Genomic DNA, 9,929 nt, shown 5'->3' on the forward strand with positions numbered 1-9,929 from the left:
TGGAGAGGGGACATTACAGGAGTGGAGCATTAATCCAACAGCCAAAGCCAACCCTCATGGTCCTCCAGGTGAGGCTACTTTCTTTTCTGCTGAGCATTTGCTAAATCATGTTTAGTTTAGTATTTTAGCTTAGCTAGCTGAGTCACCATTTCTCTTCTACCACGTCATAAGTAATGACAGATTATCCACAGAGGACAAAACACTGTCCATCATTATCAGTAGACTCTTGCCTTTGTACTAAGGACAGCTTTTGCCAACTTCAGAACACAAGGAAATTCTCAATTCCCCTCAGAGGCAACTCTTAGGACCTAATGAGGCAGCATCTCTTGGCTCCTGCAGTTCTAGGAACATCCAGGAGTGGCTGCCTCTCAGCAAAGCCAGATACTCCCTACCTACTGATTAATTTGATCAGTCCTCCGTGAGAGACAGCTGCTGTCCACATCTCACAGTGCAGTGCCTGCCAGAGCTCAGTTCCCATGAATTCCTGCAAGCTTTCTCCTGCAGCTGCTTCCCAGGAAGACTGGCGGTATTGGGTACCTCAACATATGAAAATGGCAGAAGGCACACTTGCTTCCTCTTAAGCACAGATTGTAAATGTATACTCATGAAATGTGTTATTAGTCAATCAATAGAGGCAGTACATAATTGTTCTTTGTTGGGCTCTTCACATGCTTCTCCAGATATGCAGCACAGGGCACTGCTGTAATTACAGATGCCATCTGACTGAAATGTGCTCTGAATTGCACTTCTACTACTCAGTCACTTTAAAAGGACAGACATGCATATTTTAAAATTTGTATACAATTTTAAACTGGAAATGAAAATTTATTTCTGAAGTAGATGGCTTCACATTTCAAATCTGAAGTAATTCTTATGGCCTAGCCAAATTTACAGAAAAGGGTGTTTTACACCCAGCTGCTCAAACTGATGTAATTAAAATCTGCTGTAAGAGTCATCCATTACTCGGAATCCTTTTAAAAAATACTGCACTCACATACCAAGCTCTTTGGAAAATGTTGTAATGTAGGTGGGTTGCAGTTCATTTGGTTAAACTGCGTTCCTCTGATCCAGAAGTAATTAGAATTTTTCAAATGTGCCGACAGGCTTGATGTAGACCCTGTGAGACTCATTCCCATTATAAAGAAATTTCAACACATGGAGAAATTCATGCTATCTTTTAGACTGTGTCCACATGCTGGTGAAAACACAGCTAACTTCCCAAGAGTCCAACTGCAAATGCAGAAAAGAATTAGACAGTGCAAGCTAGGGTTTAATTATATACACTGAAATTTTTTTACATATGCATTTAGCACATTTCTGATATAGTGGAAACACCTTAGTAGTTATTCTGTGTTGCTTGAGTAATTACACTTTTTCACCCCCTCCCTCTCCACTGGTCTGTCTCCAGGTAGCTGTGGAACACTATCACATCACCTGCAGCACTAATGAGGCACTGTATTCAGCAGAACTTGCAAGAGCAAGTTTTTTCATTAGTCTTTAGAAATTTAAGACCATGGATTTTAGCTTTGAGAGCTACATGCCTAAAGGCTCTTTTAAATCCTTACCAAAATTAGACCTTAAAAAATGCCTCAATATTATTTCCCTGATCATATCATATCTTTGTAAGAATAATTCCAGATAATACACCATAGAAATAAATAATGAATACTCTGAAAGTTCTTGTGTTCAGACTGGCAGTGGTGGCATGGATTAGAAATACTCATGTGAATATATGGTAGTTAGAAGAAAAACGTTACAGCTAGACACACTTGAATGCATTCCCAACCAGGTCTACATCTGAACACTGTTGGCACAGAGGATACTGCGGCAAAACAGGGAGTTGCAAGGAAAGAAATGGTATCCAGTTGCCTCTGGAAGACACCAGTGGCGAGTGTGGTACAACACAGGGCTGGGAGATGGTGCGACAGCTCCTTTTTCTGGGATGAGGAAAGAGGGAAGGAGGAGCTTGTGGATGGAGTAAAAAGGTATCTGTGGAACAGTATGTGGTAACAAAACTTTAATATACTAAACTACAAAATAAAGTTTACTATACTTTATTAAGTGTTGATTTAGAGTGAAAAATTTCCTATGTGTCTGAGAAAGGGAGTTCTGATGGGCCATAACAGCCCACAGCACAGCACAGCCCCTGTCAACTTTATAGACAATGTTGTCACTCCTGCAATTTAGTCAGCATTAAATTCACTACACTTGAGGAGAAGGAGGGGGAAAAAAAAAAAAAAAAGGCATCTTAGAGTTCTGGTTATCAACAACTTTTGCACTTTATAAGTATTTAGTTCAATGTGCTGAAAGGAAGGGCACACTCAGAAGACTGCCTGAAGTTTTAGTGATCACTGGTTAATGTGCATTCACTATCAGCACAGCCATAACAGATGCACTGATCCTAAACTTTTTCCTATGGAGAAAGTAACTGTCATAGACAAGACTTTGTAATACATCTACCTCTGTATTTATTTGCTTCATCACTGCTACATTCTCAGATTCAGATGATGTTCTGTTCCATGTCTTTGCAAACAGCACCACAGAATTATGAACAACTTAATGACAGAACCCTTGGGTAGCACTATACTAAATTACATTGTAAGTTTTGATGCAACTATGTGTGTCATGGAAGGACCCACTGAATCTCCCCTTGCCTGATATACTTCTAAATGAAATAAATCACCCAATATGGCAGTTCTAGGGGAAAAAACAAAACATGAAGGAGGAGAACATAAACCCCATACAAGTCTCCTTGGGTTGGTAGAAAGCCTCAAATAAATGCATTCCCTGTTTATCTCAACAGACTTACCACTGAAACCAAAGCTTAATCTTCCCTAGACTTTCAGTATTTACAAAATGATTACTTTATTTCTGACTGCAGCATGACCATAGTTTCATCTGTGCATGCTATTAAAGAGAGGCCATAATAGTGTGAGCAAGTTGTTATACTGTGCCCCATGGATACTAATATAATAATTTATTGTGGGCAAACACAGATAAATTATTTGAATATTCTAAAGAAATTATAACCACACTCATGTAATATGATGCAGAATATAAAATCTTTCTAGAACAGTTTTCATTTTTCCTCCTCAACTTTATAAAACTGATAGATGACTATGTTCTCTGGGACAGAAGAAATGAATGCTGATATCCGATCGCTTTGCTACCTTTCCTGTATGAAAATATAAGCAAGAGCTCACACCGTAGTAAAATCATAGTTAAGCAAGAGCTGATAACAATGTAAAAGCCTGCAATAAAGTAGTAATGTAGGCTTCGAATCAAAGTGAAATCAATCTATGAAATGTTAATGAAGAGGTCTTTAAAAAGCTGAAAAAGAAAATGCTTATTATCTAAGGTTTCCATTAGGTACTGAAATACTTATTTCCCTGGTCTAATTTTTAGGAGCATAATATTGAAAAAAATAATAGGAAATGAAACATGTAGGATTACTCCCAACCTGAAGGCCAAAGCCATTGCTAAAAATTAATTAAAGCATGCACATAATTATATTATATTCCAATTTATTCAGGAACAATTTGTTTTCCCACTGCTGCCAAATGTAATCTGATAAAAATGAATAGAAAATAAGCATTTGTAAAAGAGGCATGCTAATTAGAACTATAAGAAAAATACAAAACTTGCAAATCAGTGAAATTTGAAGTGATTACTGGAAAAACTACACTTTTTTAAGGAAGAGTTGTTTAGACAAAGCTGGTTTGCTTATTAAGTATCCAAATACCATCCAGTTAGCAGTTACTGGTTGCTCCAACATGAATAGGGTTTTTTACCGTAAGTTTACTGCACATTTACCCCAGTGTTCAGTTTTGAAGTAATTTAATTATTTTTTTTTTCTGTCTAAAATATTCAAAGTTCTGTGTAAAATATATGTGTTTTTGCAGTCATAAAATTTAGGCTAAAGCTTGATTAGAGTAATAAGGAATCTTTCCCCTAGACATTTCTTGACCATGTTGTCTAATTTAAATGGCAAGTACAGCACATAGTAACTAACAAGTATGCTTTTTAGTCAAGTGAAGAGTAATACATCTGTTTAAAACATAACCAATCTCTTTAAACAATTAGACAATGAATTAACAGATGGAAACAGTTGTCCTCTCCTACAAACACTCTCTTGACTTCAACACATTCAGGTTTTTTACTGAAATTCAAATCCACAGACCAACACTGAAATGACACCTTAAGGTGTCGATGTTGAAATTCTATGATCACTTTTGAATTTCTTTCCAATATGTAGACTGTAGTTTCAAAACTGAACTTTTGGTGTAAGCAACTAGCAGATGCAGCATTTCACCAAAAATCTTACAATAAAAAACAAAGTTAAAAGTGAAAGCTTTTTTATTAGGGTTACTATAACACACAGCTGTATACGTCCATATATTTACTCAACAAACACAGACGTGTTAAAGATGTAGCAGTAAAAGCTTAAGTTATCTCTTCCTCCAAGTCATCTCTGCAAATTATAAAGTTTTCAATTTGACAGAGACTTTTTCTCTACTCACTTCCACCATTAGATAATAGGAATAATTTTCATCATCCTCATTTTAGGATGCTGAAGTATATTCTCCAGAGTTACAAGGAACCTAATGGTAGTTTCTGGAACTATGAATGGAGTAGGTGATATTCAGCCATTGACACAGAGCTCTTTAAAAGGACATAAATCTTGATTTGTAGCTCTTTTGCTTCTCCTGCCCTAAAAAATTTGCATTAGAGCTTTCTATAGTCAAACAGAAGGTGAAAAATTACCCATGTAAAGAAAAAGACATCTTCTCCCATAATGAGTAAATTCTGACTTATTTTGCTGTTCACTGAAATCTCCCTAATCATAAACTTGTATCAGTCTTGTGTTTTTGATAACCAAGCACCATAGTTTCTGTCAAACTAACTCTCCCTTCTCAAGTTGCAGGCCACACTGCTTAGTTTGTTTAAAATTACTTAAATTTACTAGAGAATCTTAAGAAACAGTAAAAACTGTCTGTGTGAATGGAAGAGGTAAAAGTCATTCTAACATGCCAGCACATTTTGAATCAGATGACATCCTCACTCTAATAAAAGCAGTGTGCAAAAAGCATGAGTTTGTAACAGATGGTGCTACAGGAATTTGAACATGGACATGGAAGAAAGTCAAAGTTCTCAAAAAGGAAGATGCTGAAATATTTTTGTTTTGTTGTACTGAATACTTTGACAACTGCAATACAGCTAACATCCTATCTGCCAGTGTTTGATAAATTTAGAAAAATAATTTTATCAATGTTAACAATCAAAAACTAGAGACTGGGTCCACAGCACAATAGGAAAAAACCACATGCCTTCTATTTCTCTGAATGTCTCTTATCCTCGCAGAAAACCTGTAAAATTCAAAGCTGAACTACATTCTCCAGCATCCTTACAATATGCCTAAGAAGTTCCTGCATGCAGTAAAGGTATAGCATGTTCTTTCTGCTCTAAGGGCTGCACAAAAAGCTTATCTTTTAATTTACCTAATAATTAAAAAAAAGTTAATAAGATTTTATGTATACTATTTATAGACTTTATTGTTGTTAGTAGTAGAACTATCTCTTTAAAACATGAAAAACAAATACTTCTCTATCAGGAAAAAACATAGTCAAGAAATAATGAAAAGCTCTGCTAAGCCTCTGCTGTCCCATGGCTCTGGGCATGGTCTCTTGTTAGGCAGAGCTCAGGTATGTGATTTGAATTCTTAGCATCTGTAAGGCAGGTAACATTTTTAACAAGATGCCAGCTGATTCCACCTTCCTTCTCTGGTCACAATGTTGAAAATGAAAACTGTTGGTGAGTTTGAACACCAAGCCCTGTGCATCAGCAGAAAAGCGTATTCAACACTGTAGCTATTAGTGGATGCTCATGGTGTCAAATGATGCAGTCAATCAAAAAAATTGTGACATTTACTGTTTTATGATAACTTCCTTTTTTGTGCAACTTAGAGTTTGGATCATGAGTGGAAAATCTACAATGTATTATCAGCCCATTTTTAATTTCAACTGGCTGTGGAAAAATGTGATCCCTGCTTCTCATGCTACTACTGAATAAAATGAAGATGTTTAATAGTAGACAGAATGCCAAAGATGTTTAGTAAGAACTGCCTGGCACTCAGCAAATAAATGGTTTCTTACAACTGTTGGCTTTCTGGACTGTTTAAGTATGTGGTAAAATTTGTAAAAGTAGACTCACTGCACCCAGATCAAATAAAGAGATTAATTTTACAATGGCAAAAGAAACAGTTTTCTCTGTTCTATAAACACAGAAGCAAAACACTGAAGATGTATTCTCACAGCATCTTGTACACTGACACAAAAGTCTCTATACTGAACACTTCAAGTAGTAACTCACAACATGCCTACTCCACAACAGCATTACTATTTACAAGTGCATTTACAGATAGAATGAAATTTACTAAGCATTAATACTAGTGTAGAAAACATACTTCACTGTACCTACCTAGACATACCACATCTCATAGTTCTCCTTTCTCTGTCTTTTTCAGTTCTCTGACAGGAGGAAAGGTACACAGACCCTTCTTGCCTTGTCCTCAATTAACAATATTTGCTCCTACTGCTAGGGGCATGGCAGAGCTGCCACAGTGGTCTGCTAGTGTCAAGTACAGGGACACAAGTTGCATGTTGCATGACTGGCAGAAATGGAGGTCCTAGCATCTTCTTGCCTTACAGTTTTGGCATAAAATCCTCAGATTCTCAGCAAAATCAGATTAGCTGGGTAGCAAAGACTTTATCAGATGAAAAAATTGTTACTGCAGCTGTAACTCCCTGCAAGACTAATTGCTTCTTATCCAAAAAATTTAATGCCCGATGGCATTATATTACTGAGAGGCAAAAACCATGTCCATCATTCCAAGATAAATTCACAATACACAGACACCTTAAGACTGTAAGAAAAACTAGATGTTTTTAATCCTGTCTACCTTCAGGCCATGATAAAAACAAAGCTATTTGTAAATCTGAATCAGGATTGATTCCTCCTTGTCACTTTTAATAAGCCAAATAAAAAACTTAGTACTTTAAGACTCCTGAAAGCTCTTTTGCATAACATCATCTCCAATTCTGGTATGTTTATATCTGAGAGCTTGGTTTGGATCAGTATTTACTAATAAATGTTTTTACAATGGGTTATATGAGCAATTCCCCTTTCTTCTATAAACACCATTCTAAGACAGGAACAAAGATTGTGACAGAAATGTTTGTCCTCACGGAAAATTCCCAAATAATTTTTTCTGCAGTAATACAGGGCGCAAGGTCAGTCCTAACCAGAGGGTGAAATGGAAGAAGCCATCTTTGTGAAGTTTTCTGCAATTCTTTGTTTTATTCATCACCGAATTGCAATCACAGACAGAAAACATGTCTACTAAGATTTTCTTTAATGTGTATTCATGTTTTGCTACAATTGCACATTTTTGCTACAAAGTACAGACCACCCTTCAGCAGGTGAGAGGTCATCGTTCATTTTAATGTTACTTGAGGCTTCTTCCCTCTTCCAGCTCACCACACCACATGCGTTGGCAATTTTTTCAACCCCACTAGGAAGTTTTGTTGAGCTTTCAGACATAAAATTTCAACAGTTGACAGGATAAACTGACAATGATTTGTAAAAGTTACTAAACTATGTATACTGCTTCTAAATTAATTAAGCAGCTCTGTAATTAGTATCCTTTCTGTTTCCAGTAACTTTTTAACCCACTGAGCAGCTTGTACCTGCTTTCAAAGATGGTTTAAGTTAAAATAATTTTTTTTTTTTTTTATACTCACTGGCAGCGAATAGGAAAAAAATAAACAAAAGTTGTGCTTTCACATAAAAGACGACAGATAAAACCCAGCTTATATATATTCTGTTTGGGAGCAGCTGGCTGTTCACCCAGCAAAAGTTGTGACTTGCTTAGTAAGGATGTGGTAAGGAAGCCTGGGAGACAATGGGATGGAAAGTTCCAAGGGATAACGTCCTTTGGAAATTATGCTTCAAAAATTATGCTGTTCACTGAGCTACTGGCTTGCCACAGTCACAGCTCATTTTCTTTGGAGAAAGAAAACTAACTGGAGGTGTAACTCTACTCTCCTCTACTCCATTTGACAATACTCAGACAGCAGCTGTTTCCTATCTCAAGAGTCAAGTGTGAACTCAGAAGAAAGTGTCAGTAACTACAGATCATGACTGTTAATCCCACAAGACAACATTCTTATTAAGGAGCCATGACACAAGAGGTAGCATCACAGAGAATCCAAACTCCTGGATATGACATGAGGGTCACTGTTTTTCTTGAGGAAATAAAAACACAACAAGGCTGAGGAATCTTACTTTTACCTCCTTCAACACAGAATCTTAAGAAAAATATCACTGAAAGATCCTGTCTTTCTCCAGGTTTCTGGAAGCATACAGAATATCCTCTAACAAGCAACATGGATAGGCAGAGAAAAAAATATTCTCACATGATCTCACACGCTTGCCATAATCTTTTTGCTAAACATTAGTGTTGTATTTAAGTGCTAAACTCACCACTGTAAACGTCTCCCTGATCCTCACGGTTGTCTTGCCTTTCTCCTACAGTCGCAAATCCTTTTAAGTATTATGAAAACCAGCATGGTGATGTACTTCTACAGTATCTACATTTTCAAGGTACTGATTAGAGGCGAGGTATTCTCTTTCGTCTCTTGTTTTCTGTATGTGTGTTTTAGATCTGAGATAATTTATGCCTCTTATCATGAAAACCCTTTGTTCGCTGCTTGAAGCCACAGATTAGAACAGGTTCATCTAAAAGATCTGCCAAAGAATACTCAGGTGAGCAATTTCCTGCTAGTGACAAGATCTGGAGCCTAGGAACTTTTTTTGAACTGAACTGTAAGAAAGTTCAAGAGATACTAATCTTTTAATAAATACGTGGGAAGTACAAAATGATTCAGTGAAGTTGTACTGTATACATCACTGGTAATGGATAATCTGTCAAGGTCAGGTTGGATGTGGCTTGGAGGAACCTGATCTAGTGGAAGATGTCCCTGGTCATGGCAGACAAGGGATTAGGTGACCTCTAAAGGTCCCTTCCAACCCAAACCATTCTGTGATTCTAGAAGATTTTGAAAATGCTCATCTTAAAATAATTCTGTGTTGAAGTAAATGTTACATAAAAACAATTATTTGTATGGGGAGACCATTTCTGCTTGTTATTTCTTTGTTTTTACTTTATATTTTAAAATCATGTACCTATGCTGCTCATATAAAGACCTTTGCCTTGGCTGACAAAGCTATTTCATGGCACAGCTTTAACCCAAATACAAATCCTCCATTCATATTCTCTGTATGATGAAAAAAAGGCAGGAACCACAAAAAAACATAAGTGGCAATAAAATAAGCCTCTAGGTCAACTCTATATCCACCATTCATACTTTTCATCGGCAAATGGACCCAGGCCACTGACGCTATTCCCTAAAAATGAGAATGGCAGTCAGGATTTAGCTTACTGCTCAGGAAGCAAGATGTCATCACCATATCCATTAAATCAGTCAGAAGAGTCAGAAACACTATCCTGACAGACAATGCACCGCAGGCCTAAGGAAGGACGCTGCCCTGCGGAAAACCCGGGCCAGGCCGTACAGATGGAAGACGTGTCAGGCTAGGGGCGGGAAAGGGACCATGGGGGCGCAGACGTGCCCGGTCAACGTTAATACTGGGCCGCTGCTAAGAGAGGCTTTACCCTACTACTAGGCCGGACTCGTTCCCACGCAGCGAGGCGAGGGTCCCAGCCCATAAGGAAGTTCAAGGGCTCGGATGGGGTGTAAGAGGCCCCAGGGGTGTCCCTGGGCTCGGGAAGCGTCGCTCAACAGAGACGCGGCCGGCCGGGCGGTGCGGAAACCGGCAGCGCCAGCGGGAGGGGAGCGGAGCCGGTCCCG

Source organism: Athene cunicularia, assembly GCF_003259725.1.
Source record: "Athene cunicularia isolate RWA chromosome Z unlocalized genomic scaffold, athCun1 chrZ_part3, whole genome shotgun sequence".
Taxonomy (NCBI): Eukaryota; Metazoa; Chordata; class Aves; order Strigiformes; family Strigidae; genus Athene; species Athene cunicularia.